The sequence below is a fragment of the Lissotriton helveticus genome, chromosome 1_1 (assembly GCF_964261635.1).
Source record: "Lissotriton helveticus chromosome 1_1, aLisHel1.1, whole genome shotgun sequence".
In the NCBI taxonomy this organism is placed as follows: domain Eukaryota; kingdom Metazoa; phylum Chordata; class Amphibia; order Caudata; family Salamandridae; genus Lissotriton; species Lissotriton helveticus.
In genome coordinates this window covers 311670310-311690656 of record NC_136057.1, presented here as the reverse complement: position 1 = coordinate 311690656, position 20347 = coordinate 311670310, and the positions used below count along the sequence as shown (strand labels likewise).

Genomic DNA, 20347 nt, shown 5'->3' with positions numbered 1-20347 from the left:
ATAATCTAGAAAAGTTCTTATTAAGCGAGCACACACTGTGGCGTTTTCATCCATATAACAATGTGCTACACATGTGAAGTTGGTGGGGGGAAAGAATGGGTGGGAAGTACGCAAGTGAATGTATCAAAAATAAAAAATGTTGAGACATACTTGGATGCTTAAGGGCTGATGGGCACAGGTTGACTGTTCTTATAGTCCAACTTGCTGATGATGACAATTAAATTGATAAAAACACTGGATCTGCTGGTACCGCTCCAGATTCTTAAGATATTAAGTGTTTAAATCTTGTGATTTTAAGGATATGTTTTAAATGCGCTCGTAAAGGAGCTATGATAGGTACTTATATGCAGCTAGAGGGAAAACAGAGATATTAACTAAGCTACTAGCATGACCCCAAAATGATAAAAACATGAGGTTACTAGGTATCACTAAGGGAACGGAATTGCCATTCCTCTTAAATAACACATGCTTCCATATTTTGGTAAAGTAAGTAGAAATAATCTGAGGAAACCAGGATAGTCAAATTTGAAATCTACATGAGCATGGGGAGATGGTTAATGATTACAGCAGCAAGGTTAATATAGGATCAAGGTACAGGGCGGTGCTTAGGTATAGGACCAAAAACAACTGCAGTTCATTCGAGGGGTAAAATGAGTCTGTACATAACAGAGGTCAAGTAAATCAGAAAAAGACATGGATAAACAAAAAGTGCAATGAAACCCATTAGTGGGAGCACCAGTATGGAATGGGAATGAAAGGCATTCCATATTTGTCAAACTTATCCCATGAGCAGGACAGGTCATGGATGTATACGAAGCAGGATGCGTTCGAAGGCCAAAATGATCCTCCATCAAGGGATTCTCCAGCAAGTGATTCAGTCTCTAACAAAAACATGTCTTATGCGGACTAGCCAAAATGAAATGTGGACAGACACAGTCATGGCTGTGTTTTTAACCTTGTAGGCAAGGCTGAAAAATCTCTGCAATCTGAAAAATGCCACCATTTTGAAATGGGACGTTGACCAGAAGGACCAGTTCGGAGTAAGTGATGTATAAGAATGGAGCAGATTGTGTCCCAAGTGAAACAAAAAGAGAAAACTAGTTATAAAAAGCTTTGCCTCGGACTCATAATTGAGTTTGTATGGGCCGACCTATAATGCTCCCTTCAAATCCCCCTTTCTTTTCTGCTAATCTGGTTTAACTGGCAAATGATGAATCTGTTGTACAATACTGCAGAAAACCTATAAAAGCTCAATTGGCCAACAGAAGTTCAGAATCAAGCATCCTCAGGGCATTTTCGTTTTCCTAAAAGACAATCAAGTCCAATGTCTTTTCTGAAAATTAATAGTGCATAATGAATCATGTTATGAAGTATTGACTTGTGCATACTTTTAATTTCTTCTTACTTTCACTGTTAATTTTCAGAGAAGTACTATGTGAATCGATATCTCAAATCATGTATTCTTGTGTGGAAACACATTGGACTCAATTGTTTTAAAAAAAGAAAAAATGCACTGAGGAAGCAGGATGCGAAACACATGGTGGCAAAATTAATGACAACTGCATTCTGTTACTATATGCAATTAAACACATTAATATATAAAAAGACAAAAATAACAAAATATATTTTAAAGAGATCTTGAACAAGTATGGATAAGTTTATTCTTATGGAATGTAAAATACATGAGCGTTCACAAATAAGGTTAGTGTGCTTGGCAGAGTTTTCAAAGACTGAACACATGAATTGTCCACAGGCACAGGGCAAATAATGCATGAGCACTAAATCACACGCAAATCCTACATTATGAAGAGCCCATGATAGACTAAAGAATTACATTAATTTTATATTTACACTTTTGACCTTTCTTTACCTAGGGAGGCGCATGTTAAACTTGACTCTAAGTTAATCTAATGTAAAATTGATACTTTGGTGCCGCGTTCGCCTAAAGTTTAAATACAGTTAATCACTGTGAAAAGGGAAAGTACGTAAATTCTAAATGGCCACAAAGCCTATAAACAACTTATGAAACGTCCCATCTGCGGCAGGCTACAGGTGCAGATACAAGGCTGAGTCAGAAGTCCCACTCACAGAGCCTGCGCATGAAAGCACACGACTGTGCACACATGATCATGTTCAACCAGCACAGAGTCTTTTACTCCCAACTATGCAGCAGCAAATTTTAATTTTAGAAAGAGGGCACTGGTATATAGCACTCAAGTCCATTTTACCAGAGCTTACAGTGAGCGAGACTCCATCCCAACAGATGTAAAAACCGAGTGCTCCAAAAGCAAAAAATCTGAGCGGTCTAAAAGAGTAAGAACCCCATTCATCATCTGTCCTAAAACCAGTTCCCTTAAACACCCATTGTTCAAGCTAGTACAGGTGTGTCCGTTTAATAACTTTTTTTAGATTGTTTAAGATTTTACATGTAACAATCAACAGCATTTGACATGATCTATAGTATAACATTAGTTAAGTACTCCACAATGATGTCAACTTGTGCTCCTGTTTGGAAAACAAAACGGCTATCCCAACTAAATACCATTAGTTTAATAACTGTTAAAGGTGCCGAAGAAGGGCTGTTTGAAGCTGCACTATCCCATTTAAATGCTGACTGAAGTTACAAAGCCCTAAGAGCAGCTGAGAATCTAACATTTGTCAAAGTTTTGCAAAATGTGTCAATGAGAGGCAGAAGCTGGAGTTGGGCAGAAACTGCCACAAATGCGTACTACACAATAGTGTACTAAAAAGGGCAGTTGAGATTTCTGGTTGCTGTGGACATCTGTATGCTATACTAGTTACATTAGTGCCGAATGGGAACTGGAGTGGGAGGGGCAAACGGCATGTTTGAAAGATGATCTATTTTTGACTGTACAGGTTGGAGTGATGGTTCAATTTGTTTGTGATTGACAAACAGCAGTTTTGTGCACCTTAACACAGTGACCCACATGTAAGCTATGTAATGTGGCATGTATGTAGTATTTGTATAGATTGAACCAAGCCGAAAGGTAAGACACCGCTGGACAAGGTGAAAGCATTAAAGGTTACGGTTAATTTGGGATTGGAGTGGGCAGCTGATTTCGAAGAGCGAGTGCGGACTGTTACTACACCATGATTTTTTTTTTTTTAAATATATTTTTATTGCAGGAATTAGTAAATCGTTACAAAATCGACCAGCATAATAACACAAGCAACATCAGCGAAATACAACCCTCTGTCCCCGCACCGTAAGTTCTGTACATAGCCTTCCGGCCCACAACCCTGGGGTCGGGCGGCGAAATGCAATGGGGGCTCAGAAGGATGTCAGAGCTGGTCCGGATGATCCACTGTCCGTCATCTGCTTTTCCAAACAAGCCTATAAACCCCAAAGATAAACCCCCACCCTCAAAATACTACTAACCAAAGTAAATCCCACCCAACCCCGCCATCAGCGCCTGAGAACAACCGCAACAGGATCTACTATGGGACCCACGGGGAAAGCAACAGGACTAATAGTGCAAATGTTTTAATGGGACTCGGGGCGAGTCGCTTCTTCACCTTCAGAGTCGCTGGGGGCGCAATAATCCCTGAGGGCCTGCACTAACATTTCCCACTCCAACGCTGCCTCCTGCGCCTTCTCATTACGCTGCCTCCTAGCCAGTTGGTATCTCAGGGTGCTCTCTCCCGCCGCCCACTTCAAGAGCTCGCTGTGCCATCGACTTCCTGTCGGACCAACTCGTGCCTTCCAGTTCCTGGTCACCTCTCGCTTAGCAAGAAGGAGCCCTAGGTCGATAAATTTGCTGGAGATTTTATTCTTAGGGGTATGAGGGAACCAGTGTAGGAGTCCCACCGCCGCATCAAATGATAAGGATCTCCCCGTCACCTCCTCCAGGGTCTTCCCCACTTCCACCCAGTAGGATGATAATCCCGGGCAGGCCCATAACATGTGGAGGAGGTCCGCCTCCTGAGCCGGGCACCTAGGGCAATCCGCCGAATTCATGGCAAAATATCGCTTAATTTTCACTGGGGTCAGATATGCTCTATGGAGAACGTAATAGTGGACCAGCTGAAAACGGGCGTGGCGTGTGCCCCTCCAGGCTCGCCGCACCAACTGGGACCAGGTCGTCTCCGGGATCTCCCTGCCAATGTCCTCCTCCCAGCGGTTTCTCAAAGAAGTGAGAGGAGCCAACCCCTCGTTGATCAATCTGCCGTAAAGGCAGGTGACCGCCTTCACCGTGCCCGCAGACATCATCACGTATTGGCACACCGGAGATAAGGCGGGTTCCTCCTGCCCGCTCTTCCAGTGCGCCTGGATCGCTCGAACAATGGCCGAGTGCAACAGAAAGTCACCACGGGGGATCTCGAAGCGGTCGATAAGATCCTGGAAGTGCAAGAGCGCCCCGTCCTCATACAGATCCCCAACCAGCTGTAAGCCAGCGTCCTCCCAGGCCGCCAATCGTGACCAATCGCCTCCATGGGGGAGGGCCGTCAGCATCCCCAAAGGTATTTCGGGCGCATATGGTGTTCTCAGATGGCCTCGGGCGTGAGCCCGATTCCAACAAAGGCGGACGGTCCGCTCCTCCGACAAATCCCGCAGGGCCAAACGTTGTCGCAGCGCTATGAAGGAGAGAACATGCCTGGCCATGCCCGTCCCCCTTCTGTCTTCCGGGCCTCGGAATTCCCGGGCGATCGCCTGGGTGAAGGTCTGGAGCTGCGCCGCCAGATAATACTTTTCGAAGTCCGGCACCGCAAGCCCCCCCTCATCTTTCGGCCTCATCAGGGTCTTAAGGGCCACCCGACGGCGGCCCGAGCCCCAAAGGAATCCGACCACCATAGATCGTAATAGTCGAAACGTGGCCGGTGGGACCCAGATCGGTAGTGTCCGGAAATAATATAAGAGCCTGGGAAGCGCCACCATTTTAAGCAGAGCGATCCGTCCCGCCACCGAGAGCGGCAGCGTGGCCCAGAAGTCCATGCAGCCTCGAAGTGCTCGAGTGCTGCGGGCAATGTTCCCATCCAGGAGGTCGGATGGGTCGTGATAGACGAATACCCCCAGGTACTTAAAGCAGTCGGGCTCCCATCTAATCTCCCTACTTGGAGTAGGGGCGGGGGCACCCTTACGAACCGGGAAAAGACAGGTCTTGGACCAATTCACCCGGAGGCCCGAAACCTCCCCAAACTCCGTGAGCGCCGTCGCCGCTCCATGTAAAGCGTCGAGGGGGTCCTCTAGGAAGAGCAACAGATCGTCTGCATACAGCGAAACGTAGTGCGGGCCCGAAGGCGTCCACAGGCCCATATAGTGGGCTCCCGATCGAAGATGCAGCGCGAGTGGCTCCACCGCCAGTGCAAAGAGAAGTGGGGACAACGAACACCCCTGCCTCGTGCCTCGTTCTACCGGATATTGCGAGGAAATCAGTGGTCCCGCCCGGACCCTGGCCGATGCAGAGGCATAGAGAACCGCGGTCTATCTGATGAAGCCCTCACCATGCCGAATCTCCGCAGCACCGTGCAAAGGTAGTCCCACTCCAGGCTATCAAAAGCCTTCTCTAGGTCCACCGATAAGACAACCGGGGACGGGGCATCCACAAACGGTTCCCCTAGCAAACGGAACAACCTGCGAATGTTCATAGTCGTGTTACGCCTTGGGATAAAACCTGCTTGGTCCTCATGCACCAGGGAACTCATGTGTCCCAGCAGCCTCGAGGCCAAGATACTGCTCAGTATCTTATAGTCCACCGTCAGCATCGATAAGGGACGGTAAGACCCCGGGTCTGACGAGTCCCTTCCTGGTTTGAGGAGAGGAACCACCAACGCCTCACACATCGAGCTCGGGAGCCGCCCCAACCTCTTCGCCTCTCTGTAGACCACCAATAACCTAGGGGCCAGGAGGTCAGCATAAGCTGCATAAAACTCCACGGGCAGGCCGTCCAGGCCCGGGGTCTTATTTCTCGCCATCCGTTTAATGGCACCGCGGATCTCCCCCAATTCTATGTCGGACCCCAGGGCTTTCGCCACTTCGCGCTCCACTGTTTGGAGCTCCAGTGGGCGTAGATAATTATCGAGCCGGTCAGGGTCTCGGGCGGAGCGACTGCGGTACAAACTTTCGTAATAATGCCGGAAGCAGCTGAGAATCTCCGGTTGAGTGTATACCTCGGTTCCGTCCGCCTTACGCATACTTGTCGTCAATGAGGACTGACGCGTAGGGTTGGCCAGCCATGCCAACAACGCGCTCGATCTGTCCCCCTCCGCGATGGACCGGACCGTGTAGGCCTTGTAGTCAAAACAGCGAAGCCGTTCGACCTCCGCCGCCACCTTCTCCCTCGCCCCCGCCGTGTGTACCTGTAATTCCGGGCGCCCGGGGCGGCGAACTTCCAGCTCGCGGAGTGTCCGGTCCGCTGCGTCTAAGTCAGCTAGGATAACTCGCCTCATGCCCACCTTTTTAGAGATGCAGTAACCCCTCACCACTACCTTAAAAGCGTCCCACTCTAACGCTCTTGTACTCGCGGTGCCGCTGTTGGACGCAAAATATTCCGATACCTTATCCCCCAGGTCCGCCCTGAAAACACTGTCCTCAAGAATCTCGGGTCGTAACTTCCAGGTGGGCACCGCCGGCGCCCCGGGAAGCCAGCGAAGGTCCAGCAGGAGGGGGTTATGGTCTGAAATGGTCCTGGACAGGTACTCAGATCGGACCGCTGCCGAAACCAGTTCGGGCGAGCCAAGAAATCCATCCAGTCTGACATGCAACTCATGTAGGCTCGAGAAGTATGAATAGTCCCTAGATGTGGGGTGGTGCGCCCTCCAGATATCCGTCAGACCCCAGTGGGTCTGCCAATCCTTACGACCCCTAGCCGTGCGACGAACCGGAGAATCGGGAAGGGGTGGATGTGAGCGGTCAGTGTCTACGTCCACTACTGAGTTGAAATCTCCTCCAAGCAAAAGGGGCCCGGAAAAGAAGTGGGCCAACGAGCCCGATAACCTGGAAAGGAAGGCAGTCTGGTCTATATTAGGAGCGTACATACAGCAAACGTTCAAGTCCCTCCCTCCTAAAGTGCCCGAAATGGCCACGTAACGCCCCTCTGGATCTACCACTGTGTTCGTGACCTGGAAGGGGACCCCAGCTCTAACCCAAATTAGCGCCCCCCTGGCATACGCGGAGTACGATGTGTAGAAGACCTGCCCCCTCCATCTACGCTGTAGCACCGCCCCTTCCGCCTTGTTCAGATGAGTTTCCTGCAGCAGCGCCATTTGCACTCCCCTACGCACTAAATAAGCGTGGACTTTGTGGCGCCTGGACATAGTATGAAGCCCCCGCACGTTCCAAGTAACACATTTCAAGTTAGCAACATCAGCCATTGTCCCATATTGTTCTCGCACAGTCTCCCCATCCGGGTCCCCACAAAAAAAGTACATCATACATCCCAGCACTGATGGCGGCCATTTTCCCCAACCAAGGCCAAACAACCCAAGAACGAACCAAACCCCCACCCACCCTCCCCAGAACAGGACCCAAACAGCACCATCCAGATCCCATCCAAACCTTGCCCTCTAACAACCCAATAATCCCTACTAATCCTGCGGTCGCCACCGTAGGAAGGCCTTAAGGGCCAGGTGCGGGCCGGGCGGAGGCAGTGGGCCCTTGACGCTCAGGCTACCAGGACTAAAACAAGCCCAAAACAGTACCAAAGACCCTCGGGGCAAGAACAGGGGCACCCCACCCTCCCCGCCCTCGTTGTCAGCATCAAGTGACGGCAACCGCCTCCCCCCTGCCGGGCCCCCTCCCAAAATGAGGTAGCTCACCCCGTTACCCCTGTCCATCCAGAAGGTCTTCCGCCGACTTCGGTGTGATCACCAGTGTATGGGCGCTATCGGTCACCGAGTCCTCGGAGTCCGACTGTGCCCCCTCGTCACCCGGTTCCGCTTCCTCTTCAATGGCATCGTCCCGTGCGCCAGACAACTCAGATAACACCTCCAGCACTCCCCTCCGCTCCGTCGACGTCTCTGCAGTTGAGGGCCCCCCTGAGCGGCCACGGCGATTCCTAATCCTCCTGGATCGCCGTCTCTGTTCCGGCCCCTCCGCCTGATGGGACGAGGAGCCGAAGCCATCTTTCCCTGCTCTGTAAAGCTCGAGCCAGGCACAGACATCCTCCGGGGTGTCAAAGAATTGAGTCTTGTCATCGACAATGATGCGGAGCCTAGCAGGATAGAGTAGCGAGTACTGGATGCCCTCGCTCCTGAGCTCGCGCTTGACCGCCAGGAAGGAGAACCGCCTGCGTTGAGTTTCGTAGGTGTAATCCGGGAAGATGTTCACCTGACTGTTCGCCACTTTGAATGGGCCATTATGCCTGGCGGCATTGAGGATGAAGTCTCTGTCCCGAAAGTGTAATAACCGCGCCACCACTGGTCTCGGGGCACGTCCCTGCTGCGGTGGCCGCGCCGGGACTCTGTGGGCACGCTCCAAGGTGTAGAAGGAGGACAGCCCCTCCGGGGCCACCGTGTCACGGAGCCAGGCCTCCAAGTATGCCACCATGTCGCCATCCTCGATCTTTTCCGGAAGGCCCACCACGCGGATGTTCCTCCTGTTGCGGCCTTCCGCATCTTCCGCTCTCTGCTCTAGGGTCGCAATCCGGGATAAGGCATCTTTCATAGTCGCAGCCAAGGTTCGCTGCGCCGGCTCCAAGGTTTTCACCGAGCTCTCCACCTCCTTGACCCGGTCCGACAGTTTGCCGTGGTCCGCTCTAAGGAGACCAAGGCTCGTCGCCACCTGGGCAATGTCCTGTTGGAGGGCCGATCGCGTGGTCGCTATCGCCTCCAGGACACGGTCGAACTGCTGTTGCATCGACGCACCACCAGAACTCTTTGGGTCCCCATGTTCCTCTTTGTCCTGGGTCTCCGAGTCTGAGGCGGTTGGGGTAGTCCCCTTGGCTCCTCTAGGTTTCCCCATGTCGCCGGGGGTACTCCGTGATGGTCCAGGAGCATGCGTCTCTGGGAGCAGATGCCGACCGCGACCCTCCCGGTCACTGGATCTTAAGTCGAGTATCGGAGACCTCCTTCTCCAGGGCCTGTGGGAACTTCTCCGCTTCGGCTCGCGCCACCACCACGGCGTCCGAGGGCACCGATAAGGGGGCGGAGACAACCGCCGCCAGGTCGGGCAGGCCCGCACAGCCGCTAAAGTCCCGGGGTGAGGGTCACCAACTCCACCGGACGATTTGTGGCGCCAGAGTGTCGCGCCTCCCATGGGAGTGGACTGGCCAGGAAACTGTAGCTAGGTGCGGTGTCGTGAGTGCGGCCACCGCCTGGTTCACCAGACGTCCGCTCACGGGATCCACTATAACGTGGGCATCCGCCCGGTTACCCAACCGAGTGCATTCTCGTTGCAGAAAGTCCGATCCGACCGATATCTAGTGCACAAATCAGCAGGGGATGGCAAAGCCGGAGGCGAGACGCCGCCGGCGACGCTCCTCCAGTTCAATGGATCCGGCTAGGGGGACAATGAAGTCCGGGCGCCATGTTGGGTCCGCAAACTTCGGTTTTACGCCGGATCACCACTCGTCCGAGCCACATCAAGGGCCCCGGCAGGTCGTCGTCGGTCCGTCCAGCAGAATGCGGGGTCCGGGGTGCCCCGCAGCCTCCGATTTACAGGATAATCACGGGCTCAGTCCCGGAGCCGAGCTCTCAGGCGACCATCGCCATCGGCGCCCAAGCCACGCCCCCCCTGTTACTACACCATGATGTAGCGTTCTTTAAAAATGTGCATCTCCAGCTTTTTTCTAAATTGGAGCAGGGTTCACACATTAAGAGTGATAAAGGAATGTTGTTACACATGAATAAGTTACTTACCTCTTATCTGGTAGAGACACTATCTAGCCACATATTTCTTACCTGAGAATATTCCCCAGCAGTCAGACTGGATCTGGAAAATCTTAGGCAGTGTCTCAGATCGGCGGTAGACTCTGAGTCAGGATCATCCGTGCTGGGAGTGACATGTGCGATGCCTACAGAGGTGCCACTCCAGCGCGCGGACATCAGTTTCTTTCAGTGACATTTCCGCACCAGAAGCACAGAGTCACCTCAGAAGGCTGATGGACCAGTTTGCAGACACTAAGGACCTACAGGGACCTTCTAGGTAAAAAAGTTTTTTTTGCAGAAGCTGAGGTTGGAAAGATCGGAATGGAATCAGTGGCTAGAAAGAGTCTCTACCAATATGGCGTTACAGAAGGTAAGGGACTTGCTGATCTAATTGAGACTTCTAGCCACAGATCCCTCACCATAGAATAGATACCAAAGCAATACCTCCCCAAAGGTGGATCTGCGAACTGGTTCACACACAAAAAAAAAACAGGCGGCCCGAAAGGGCAAAATGCCCATCACGACAGACCTGATGGTCAAGACAGTAGGGTTTTGTAAACATTTGCAGAGAAGCCCACTTAGTAGTCTGACAGATGTCCAGGACAGGAAATCCGCAAGCTAACAGTGGTCAAAGCTTTGGTTCGGGTGGAAGGGGCCGGCAAGCACTCAAGGGGTTGCTTCTTGGCCAGTGCGTAGCAGATCCTAATGAAGAGCACAAACCATCTGGAGATGGACCAGATATGAGAGATTCTCCTCCTGATGCTGTGTCCAATGGGATTTCAGGTCCCAGTGCAAAGTCTTGCTTTACCAACAAGATGTAGGAGGCTACAAGACCCAGCAGCCTCAGTCAGTCTCAACAAAATCCAGAAAAAAGGCTGAAACATCAGAATCACAGCCTGAATATTCCAGACGTACCGATCCAGAGGGTAGGCGTGGAACTGCACAATGGCCAGAATGGCTCAGAAGAAAGGGAGTGTCTGAAAGGGAGTCAGGTGTGACTTTGGCATCTTTATAGAGAACCCCAGCAAATGCAAGGGGTTTGCTGTAGGCTGGCAATAACTGACTGGGGTGACCACAGTTCAACAGCCAGTTGCAGAGGTAGGGAATGACTGGAACCCCTGCTCTCTGCAGATGGGCTGCTACCATCACTATCACCTTCATTAATACCTGAGGGGAGCTGGTGAGTCCATAAAGGAGCAAAGAGTATTGAAAGTGCTCTTAGACCACTGTGAATAGCAGGAAATGTTGGCTGGCCGGCAGGACAGGTATATGGCAATATGCGTGCTGCAAGTCCAGCGCTACATCCAGTCTCCAGGGCAGACCGGACCTGAGCCAACTTGAGCATTTTTAATTTCTCCTTTTTCAGGAAGTTGCTAGGAGGGCATAGGTCTAGTATGGACAGAGGCCCATCCTTCTTGGGCACCAGAATGTAGCAGAAATAAACATCACCTACTTCTGATGTCGGCACCTATGGATTGCTCCTTTCACCAGAAGAGCCTCTACTTCCTGATGCAACAGGAAGAAGTGGTCCTCCGTCAGCCGATCTGAAGATGGTGGCAGTGCTATGAATGAAAGAGCATAACCCTTGTGAAGAATTTGGAGCGCCCAGTTGTCCGAGGTGATAGCCGCCTTTGCAGCAGGTGGTACTGGATCCTACCGCCGACCGGTTGCCCATTGTGAGGAAATTGGGGATATTATATGGTGTGGTTATGCGACCTCATCATGTAATACACTTACCAAACCTTTAAGGACCACTAGGTTTCGTTTGATAAACCCTGTAGCTCAATCCTGGATAGCTGTGCTTCTGAGCTGCAAGCTGTATACAAAGGAACAAGTGTAAAGTATTTAAACAGCACCAAAACAATTGATGAAGAAATCAAAGAGACACTCAAGAAATCCGACACCAATTTCCACCGGACAGTTTCGTAGATATAGAATTGACGAGGTATAGCAAATAAAAACATTTGCCTCAACCACGTAAAAGCATTGGAAGATTCAACAAATTTGACATTTAGAAAATGTTTAGGCAAAAACGTTGGCTAGTTATATTGTGGTCTGTTAGAGTTACCTGAGGCGACCAACTTAGACAGGGAGCCAGTCTCAGGCGCTTTTATCCTTTGCTATGGTTTCCTATGGAAGAGGTCCTGATACAAGGGATACAGAGTGCTGAAGATGCTCAAGGATGCGGTGGATGAGGTGCAGGACACAGGGGTCGTGCTGCGGCTACTCCTTGGTCCTATATAAGGGTGAAGCGGTTCTGGTCACAGGGTTAACGTTCCATAAAGTCCTCTTGCTCTGTTAGAAGTCCAGTCGCCACTGGGCTCAGAGTCAACAGAATCACATTCACAGCCAAATCTTTCCATGGCAATACTTAGTCGTTTGGAGGCAAATTCTCCACAAGCAGGACATAGCAAGCACAGTTCCTTCTCTTTTGCATGCCACCAGATTCAGCAGGTGCAGTCCATGCAATTAGAGGCCTCCATTTGCCACTTCCACAGTTCCACAGTGCAGTCCTCTTTCAATCCCATTTGAGATCTGAGTTCTGGGTGCCAAGTGTGGCGTCTGGCTATCGCAGGATGCATCATTCTGCCCACTTCCAACATGGCAGAACACCTTTCTTGGCATTAAGAGCTCCCTAGCCCAACCCAGAGGTTAGGGTGCCAAGGGGGCTACACGCCTCTGGAAAACCGGTTTGGCAACTGGTTTCACCTTGTGCCAGTCTGTCTACCTAGACAGCAAAGCAACCCCTCTACAAAGTGTTGCCAGTTTGCCCTTCAAAGGCTTTTTGAAGCCTGCCTTGTGGGCCAACAACCATGTGGCTTCCTGCGGGAGGAAGGTAACGGCTCTTGTCAGGGCAGGCTTCTAATGCCTCTTTTCCGAGGAATTGTTGGTACGTCTTTCCAGGAGGGAAGAAAGCTCTCTTGGGGAGACTCTGTGTAAATATTCAGGGCACAGGGGACTACAGGCAACAAAGTGGCACCTTTGTAAAAGTTGCATACTGCAACTTGTTACATTAATTTTGACTTGAGAATCAAGTTGAGCTTAATGTAATGAGTTGATTGATACCTTATAGTATTAACTTTCGTTGCACGGGTCAGAGTCTGCATGTAATCCTGTACTCGTGGTAACTAAGTCTCTCCACAGTAAAACCAACAGTTTCAGGTTTGTACTGCCAAAACATGTAAAATTAGTGTTCTGCCCATGGATTATGCTGCACCCTGCCGCTAGGTCTCCCATAGGGGTGATTTTACACATATTGCAGAAGGAAGTTTGGCTTCACCATTACTTTAAATGGCAAGGCCAAGCTGGCATTTTAAAACTGCTCTTCCAGTCTGCAATCCGGACTGGGAGATTCGTTTTACCTGTGTCACCTCCAGGGTGGCACATCCAGTGCTGCAATCCCTGGGGAGACCCTCTAACTTGCATGCCTGGGTATCCGGGGCTCCATAGACTAGGAACTTATAGGTAAATTTGCTTATGCCAAATGGGTATAAGCCAATGTAACATACACATTTTAGGGTAAGGGCACTGGCACTGAGGTCTGGTTAGCAGGCCTCAGTGCACTTTCAGAGTTGAAAAACCAGAAGCATCAGTCCAAAAAGTTGGGGGGTCACCGTGCATAAAGAGGCATTTCCTTACACCCAGGATGGAAAGAGGGCATATTAAAGTGGTTAGAAGGCTGCGGCTGCCAGGCGTGGGAAAAACAATGGATTTAGGCCCAGATCTCTGTACTGGGGTGAATGTTTGATATTGTTCAACACTGTCCAACTATTGCTCTTTTTGCATTTGTCACCCCGAGTGGGGCGGGTAGACCCAGACGTAGGTCCCGTGCTCCCCATGCCACTGGAGTCAAGCTAGCCTGGCTGATGAGGGGTGAAAACCTGAAACCGGTCCCAGGATGAGTGTTTCCTGTCCTGTGAGGACCAGGCCTGGCAATTCGGGCTGGGCTGTTCCCATGGAGAGCAGGGTCAAAACTGATTTGCATATTGCTGGGTTTAAACTGGAATGGCATAGGGAGCAAAATAACGAAGGCTTTAGGCCCAGATCTCTGTATTGGGGTGAAAGTATGACATTGTTCAACATTCTGTCCATCAATTGTTCTTTTTGCAGGTGTGGGAAGGTGGCGGACTGGGCAGATCTCTGGCCCTGCGTCCCATGAGACTTGTGGGAACCATGTCTGCTGCCACAAAAGGACTAGGGAGTCTGCTGGCCATGGTGGATGGGCAGAAAAGGATGCGGCTGGTAGCACCTAACGAAGCCACGGAAGGCAGTGGGGCCTTGGAGAGCAACCATGACTGGGCTGTAGCCATACTGTTCTTGAAGTGCGAGAGTGCTGCATCTGCCTCATCACCAAACAGGCAAGTGCTTTAGGGCATGTCCATAAGAAATGCCTGAACATCACCTGAAAAGCCTGTTGACCGTAGCCAAGCATGGCGACGAAGTGCCAATGACAAAGCAATCGCTCTACCTAGCGAGTCCGTCGTATCCTATAAGCAGCATAATGTGAGCTTTGCTTCGTCCCTGCCATTGGCAATAGTCTGGAACATGATGTCTCAGGCCTCCTCCATGACCATGTGCAGCACTTGCGCAATAGACTCCCAAACTGTGTTATGAATACCAGCCCAAGATGAATGCGCTGTTCACGGACCACAATGCAAGCTGGTGGATGAGAAAATCCTCTTGCCGAAGGTGTCCAGACTCTTGGATTTCCTATCCAATGGTGTGGTAGGGAACGCGCCAGAGTTAATCTTAGAGGTAGAGGTCTAGACGACCAGGCTCTCCGTGGTGAGGTGTTGGGTGAGGAAAGCTGAGTCTTAGGAGAGCGGCGATGATAGCAGCCAATGCTCCTGTGGCACAGGAGTGTCTGTGCAGGGCTTGGTCCAGGCCCTGAGCGGGGCATCAGTTAAGGCTTCAATAAAGGAGAGAAGAGGTTCAATGGGGACTACCCTGAGTTGAAGCACCTCTGTCAAGACGCTAGCCTTGACTGCCACATAGGGTAGCGTAAGGTCCTGGAGCGAAGCTGTCCTCCTCACCACCATAGCAAATAAAGCCCCTTCCTCTGCAACCACACTAGGAGGGGGGACTAGGCCAGTATCGGGGGAGGTGCCTAGACCACGGGCATCTGCCAAGTCCTGATACCTGCTATCCTTGTACAAGAGCACTTCCAGGGGGGGTTGGGATAACCGTAGGGATCCTCAGATTCACCTCAATCATATTCTCCACAAGACCCGCCAGTAAAGGGAGGCACTGTATCCCACTTGGATGTTCTTGGTCGGGTCAATTCTGAAATCAGCGTCGGATGACGCCAGTCCGACTCCTTATCAGAGTTGCGTATAACGATGGGGTCAGCGGCAAAGGCGCCACTGAAACTGACTCTAGGGAAGGCTGCAGACTCCTGACCGGAAACGATAGGGACAAGGAACAGATTCAAAGGGCCTGACTAGCACAGGGGGCAAACCTGCCTGCAGAAATCCAGTTGGGGCACTTGTTGAACCTGGGGGGCATGAAGGTGGTCTAGAGGTGTCGGCCCACCCAAATATAAGGTGCATGGTCTCATAAAATTCTTTTAGCTTTTTCTCTAGGCATACCCCGGAGGCGCGGAGCAGTCCCAGACTCCACAGCTGATGTGTGGGAGAGGGTCGTAGATTTGTGACATTTTCCCCGAGCCTTGTTCAATGACCTGTGTGGAGAAGTCTAAGGTGACTGACTTCTTAGATTTAATTTTCTTGTGGGACTTGCACGACTATGATTTGGATCATGACAACAATAGGCAAGAATGACTTAAAATACCCGGTCCAGGACCTTCCTAGCAACCAGGACCTGGATGGCACGTCCCTGTACTGCTCAACAGTCTGGGTAAGACTTGGAGGTGTGGCTTGACTAACGGCACAACAAGCAAACCAGGAGAGGGTATGTCACAGACATATGCCTGTGACAGGATCCACAGGGTTTAAACTCCTAGGGGACATCTCTAACTCACACTGGGACCTTCGCTCAAGATGAATTTCGACAAAAAGTCAAAAAAGGTAGCCTGAAAAAGACCTGAGGTAGCTCTCCCCGTATCTGCACTGATGAAACAGAAAGAGAAGAATTGATGCTAGTACACTGGGGTGGCGCCTATTCAGGCACTGTGTTCTTCCCTTCCGGCTCAGAGCCGAACGATGCCACCTACTGGCATGCAGAGTTATTGCTCAAGATTTTCAGGATCCAGCCTGGGGAATATTCTATGGTAAGTAATCTGTGGCTAGAAATCTCTATCAGATCCAAGGTGCAAAGATGGATTATAGAAGATTAGGTACTGCAAAGTTTCCACTTACCACAAACATATTAAAAATACATACCCAGTAAATGTGATCAAGCGCTTGTACCACTGAGAAATAATTAACTATTACAAATCGCTAATGACCTCAGAATGGAATGGAATGGAATTATGGGCAGTAGCCACTACCAAGGAGGAGCTGGGGGGAAGATACCATCGACTTCTCTCTCAGCTTAAGCGTGTATACTTCACAGAGAGGGTTGCAGCTGCTAGCAACTCTTCATGTGAAATTTTCCAAATTGTTAAAAGTCTTACTTCACTACATTCAGTCTCATCCTCTTCCTCCGAAGATGGCTGTTGTGCACTGGCATCCTTTGCTGAAAAAGTACAGAAAATCTACAGTACCTTCCCAATAGAAGCAAGATGTAATCACAATTGGAGATGTGGTTTAACTCTGCAACAACCGAGGTTGAACCTCACGTTCACAATTTGCAAATTTTTTCTGCTGAATTAAGTTTGGTAGCATTCCGGGTTTGATACCCTATTAACTTCTAGGGCAAAGAAAATCAAATTGATTCCAACTGCACTTAGGGAAATTGTAATCAATGTTGCATTGTGGTTACTGAGTTCATAAGTAATTTCGGGGTGTCTAAACACCGAACACCCGTCTTTTTAGGATTCCTGCATTGGGCAGATTCGTTCATAGCAACTGTGTGCTTTTTTTGTATGCGGCCAGACCTCACTGTCCATGCCTCTGCAGCACACATAGCACTACCTCAACTGTGGTTGCTGCCAGTGCTCCTGCTGCCCAACACCCGCCTATGCCACTTTCAGGTTTGCGGCAGGAGTCGTAAATACAAAATTTGCGCACAAAGAGACCCTTGGTGTCCGGACACGCTGGCCAGCAGTCTGGTGCCAGCAGACAAGGTCTCAAGAGGGTTGGAGGGTTTTCCGAGAAACTGTTAGGAAGAAAACATTAGGAATGTGTTTGGATACTTCACAGGTGTTAGGCTGCGGATGTAGGAGAACATTTCATCACAGGGATTGCTTAATGGTGGTGGATTCATTAGAAAGTGGAAAACATTTCAGGGGAAAACTGTTTTCTTACTTCAAGAACACGGCCTTTGGTTCCTTGTCGTCGTTAACACAGCAAGCATCCATCAGGTGAGCGTAAATAAGGAATATGCTACTTACCAGTATGCATCTGTTCTTGGCATGTAGGGCTCCTGAAATTCATATCTGTGCATAGATCGCCGCCTAGTGTTGGGTCTGGATGATTGCACTTTGTTGTCTCCTCCCCTGGACTACAGTGCGCATGGGCATCTTCTCCATCCTCAGATTGTTTTTCGCCATTGTGGCAGAGATGGAGATAGTAAAGTAAGAGATGGCCATGCCAGAGATAATGCTGCAGCTGCGACAGGCACCGGGGAGGAGGGCGGGCGATATGAATGTCAGCAGCCCTACATGCTAAGAACAGATGCATACTGGTAAGTAGCATATTCCGTTCGAGGCATGTGGGCTGCTGAATTCATATCTGTGCATAGACTGTATAGCAGTATCTCCTCTAGCGGTGGTTACCTGTGCCAGCTGCAGCAGTTTGAAAAAGAGTTTTGAGGACAGCCTGGCCTACAGCAGCTTGCTGTTTTGCTTGCACGTCTACACAGTAGTGTTTTGTGAAAGTGTGTATGGTGGTCCATGTGGCTGACTTACAAATGTCTTCAAGGGGAATATTCCCTAGGAAAGCCATGGATGCCCCCATTTTTCTTGTAGAGTGTGCTCTTGGGGGGACCGTTAAGTGCATTTTGCCTTTTGATAGCGTATTTGAATGCATTTAACTATCCATCTGGCTATTCCTGACTTTGATATAGGATTTCCCTTGTGTTGTGGTGCAAAAGCAACAAATGGTTGCTTTGTCTTTCTAAATGATTTAGTTCTGTCCACATAATAATGTAGAGCTCTTTTTACATCTAATGTGTGTAGGGCTCTCTCAGCTACTGACTGGATTTTGAAAGAATACTGGCAATTCTATTGATTGATTAATATGGAAATTGGATACGACCTTTGGCATGAACTTAGGGTTAGTTCTAAGAACCACCCTGTTGGCAAGTACTTGCATGAAAGGTTCTTGGATTGTTAGTGCTTGTAATTTGCTTACTCTTCTGAGTGAGGTAATGGCAACCAAGAATGCTACCTTCCACGTTAAGAATTGTAGGTCGCATGAGTGTAGCGGTTCGAAAGGAGGTCCCATAAGTCTGGTAAGCACTATATTTAGATTCCAGACAGGGGAAGAGGGGTGCCTTGGAGGGATCACCCTTTTTAGACCCTCCATGAAGGCTTTGATTGCTGGTACTCTGAACAGTGAAAGGTGTTGCCTGTTTTGAAGGTATACTTCTATAGCAGCGAGGTGTAGTCGTATCGAAGAGCATGCTAAGTTGCATCTTTGTAGATGCAGCAGGTAACATATTATGTTTTGTATGGAAGCGTCTAATGGGTTGATTTGGTTATTGTTGCAGTAAATAACAAATCTCTTCCATTTAGCTGCATAGCATGCTCGTGTAGTTGGTCGTCTTGCCTCCCTAATGATGTTCATGCAGTCTGGAGGCAAGTTAAGGTATCCAAACTCTAAGACTTCAGGAGCCAGATCGCTAGGTTCATCTGATTGGGATCTGGGTGTCTGATTTCTCCATGGTTCTGAGTTAGAAGATAGGGTGCGAGGCACAGTCTTTGCTGGGGAACTACTGAAAGTTCCAGGAACGTTGTGTACCAAGGTTGTCTCGCCCATGTGGGAGCAACTAGGATTAGTGTGAGTGAGTGTTGCCGCAGTTTGCGCGCCACCAGCGGAATCAGCGGTGCTGGGGGAAAAGCGTACGCAAATCTGCCTGACCAGTTCATCCATATCACATTGCCCTGTGACAACGGATTTGGGAACCTGGCGGCTAAGTACTGGCATTTGGAGTTTCCTTTTGTAGCAAACAGGTCTATCTCTGAGTGACCCCACTGTTTGAAGAATGGCTGGAGAACTTGGGGGTGAATCTCCCATTAGTGTAGTTGTTGGCTGTGCCTGCTGAGCAGGTTCGCTATCTGATTGTCCTTCCCTGGAAGATGTTCTGCTAGGAGAAAAATGTTTTTGGGAATCGCCCACTTCCATATGCTTTGTGCCAGGTGGGACAGCTGTAGAGTGCGTTCCTCCCTGTTTCTGGATATAGTACATTGCGGTCATGTTGTCCGTCGGATCAACACAGTCTTGCTGTACAAGTATTTCTGGAATGCTTTCAGGGCTAGGAATATCGCTAGCAACTCTAGTTGGTTGATATGCAGTTTCTTTTGTTTGATTGTCCAGAGCCCTTGTACTGTGTATTGAAGGAGATGGGCTCCCCAGCCTGTCAGTGATGCGTCCGCTGTTAGTACTAGTTGTGGTACCGGCTCTTGGAACAGTCGCCCCTTGGAAAGGTTTTGTGGGTTCTACCACTGCAGAGTGTTGTGAGTGCGACTGTTAACCAACACTAGGTCTTTTAGTTGCCCTCGAGCCTGGTTCCATTGCAGTGCTAGGCATTCTTGTAAGGGACGCATTTGAAGTCTGGCATGGGGGACAATGAATATGCAGGAGGCCATCATGCCTATGAGCTGCATAAAGACTCGAGCTGGCAGAGAGTGTTGTGGCAGAAATTTGCGAATAAGTATCTGCATGCTGGCTATCCTTGCTGAGTTTGGGTATGCCTTTGCCACGGAGGTGTCTATAGTGGCTCCCAGATATTGTTGTGTGTGGGATGGTTGCAGATGCGATTTTGGGTAGTTTATCGAAAACCCTAGGCTGTGTAGCAACTGAAGTGTTTGAGACGTGTGTGTTGCACACTGTTGGTACGATTTTGCTTGTATTAGCCAATCGTCTAGATAAGGGAACACATGGATGTGTTGCCTTCTGAGATGTGCTGCCACTGTCGCTAAGCATTTTGTAAACACTCTTGGAGCCGTGGTAACCCCGAAGGGCAAAACCTTGAATTGGTAGTGTTGATCTATTGTGAACCTGAGATATTTTCTGTGGGCTGGATGGATAGGTATGTGAAAATACGCATCCTTGAGGTCCAGTGTTGCTAGGAAGTCTCCTTGTTGTAGCAACGGGAGCACTTGGTGTAGTATGATCATATGGAAGTGCTCCAACAGTATGTATTGATTTAGGGGTCTGAGGTCCAATATTGGTCTGAGGGAGCCGTCCTTCTTGGGAATAAGGAAGTATAGGGAGTATACTCCTGTCCCTTGCTGGTG

The 20347-nt window shown here is 49.8% G+C and overlaps 1 protein-coding gene across 2 annotated transcripts in view; it reads right to left on the bottom strand.

Annotated features, from left to right (window-relative positions):
* Nucleotides 1–20347, bottom strand: part of NUP205 (nucleoporin 205) — a 920380-nt gene that overhangs the window by 22436 nt on the left and 877597 nt on the right. The window lies entirely within an intron of this gene.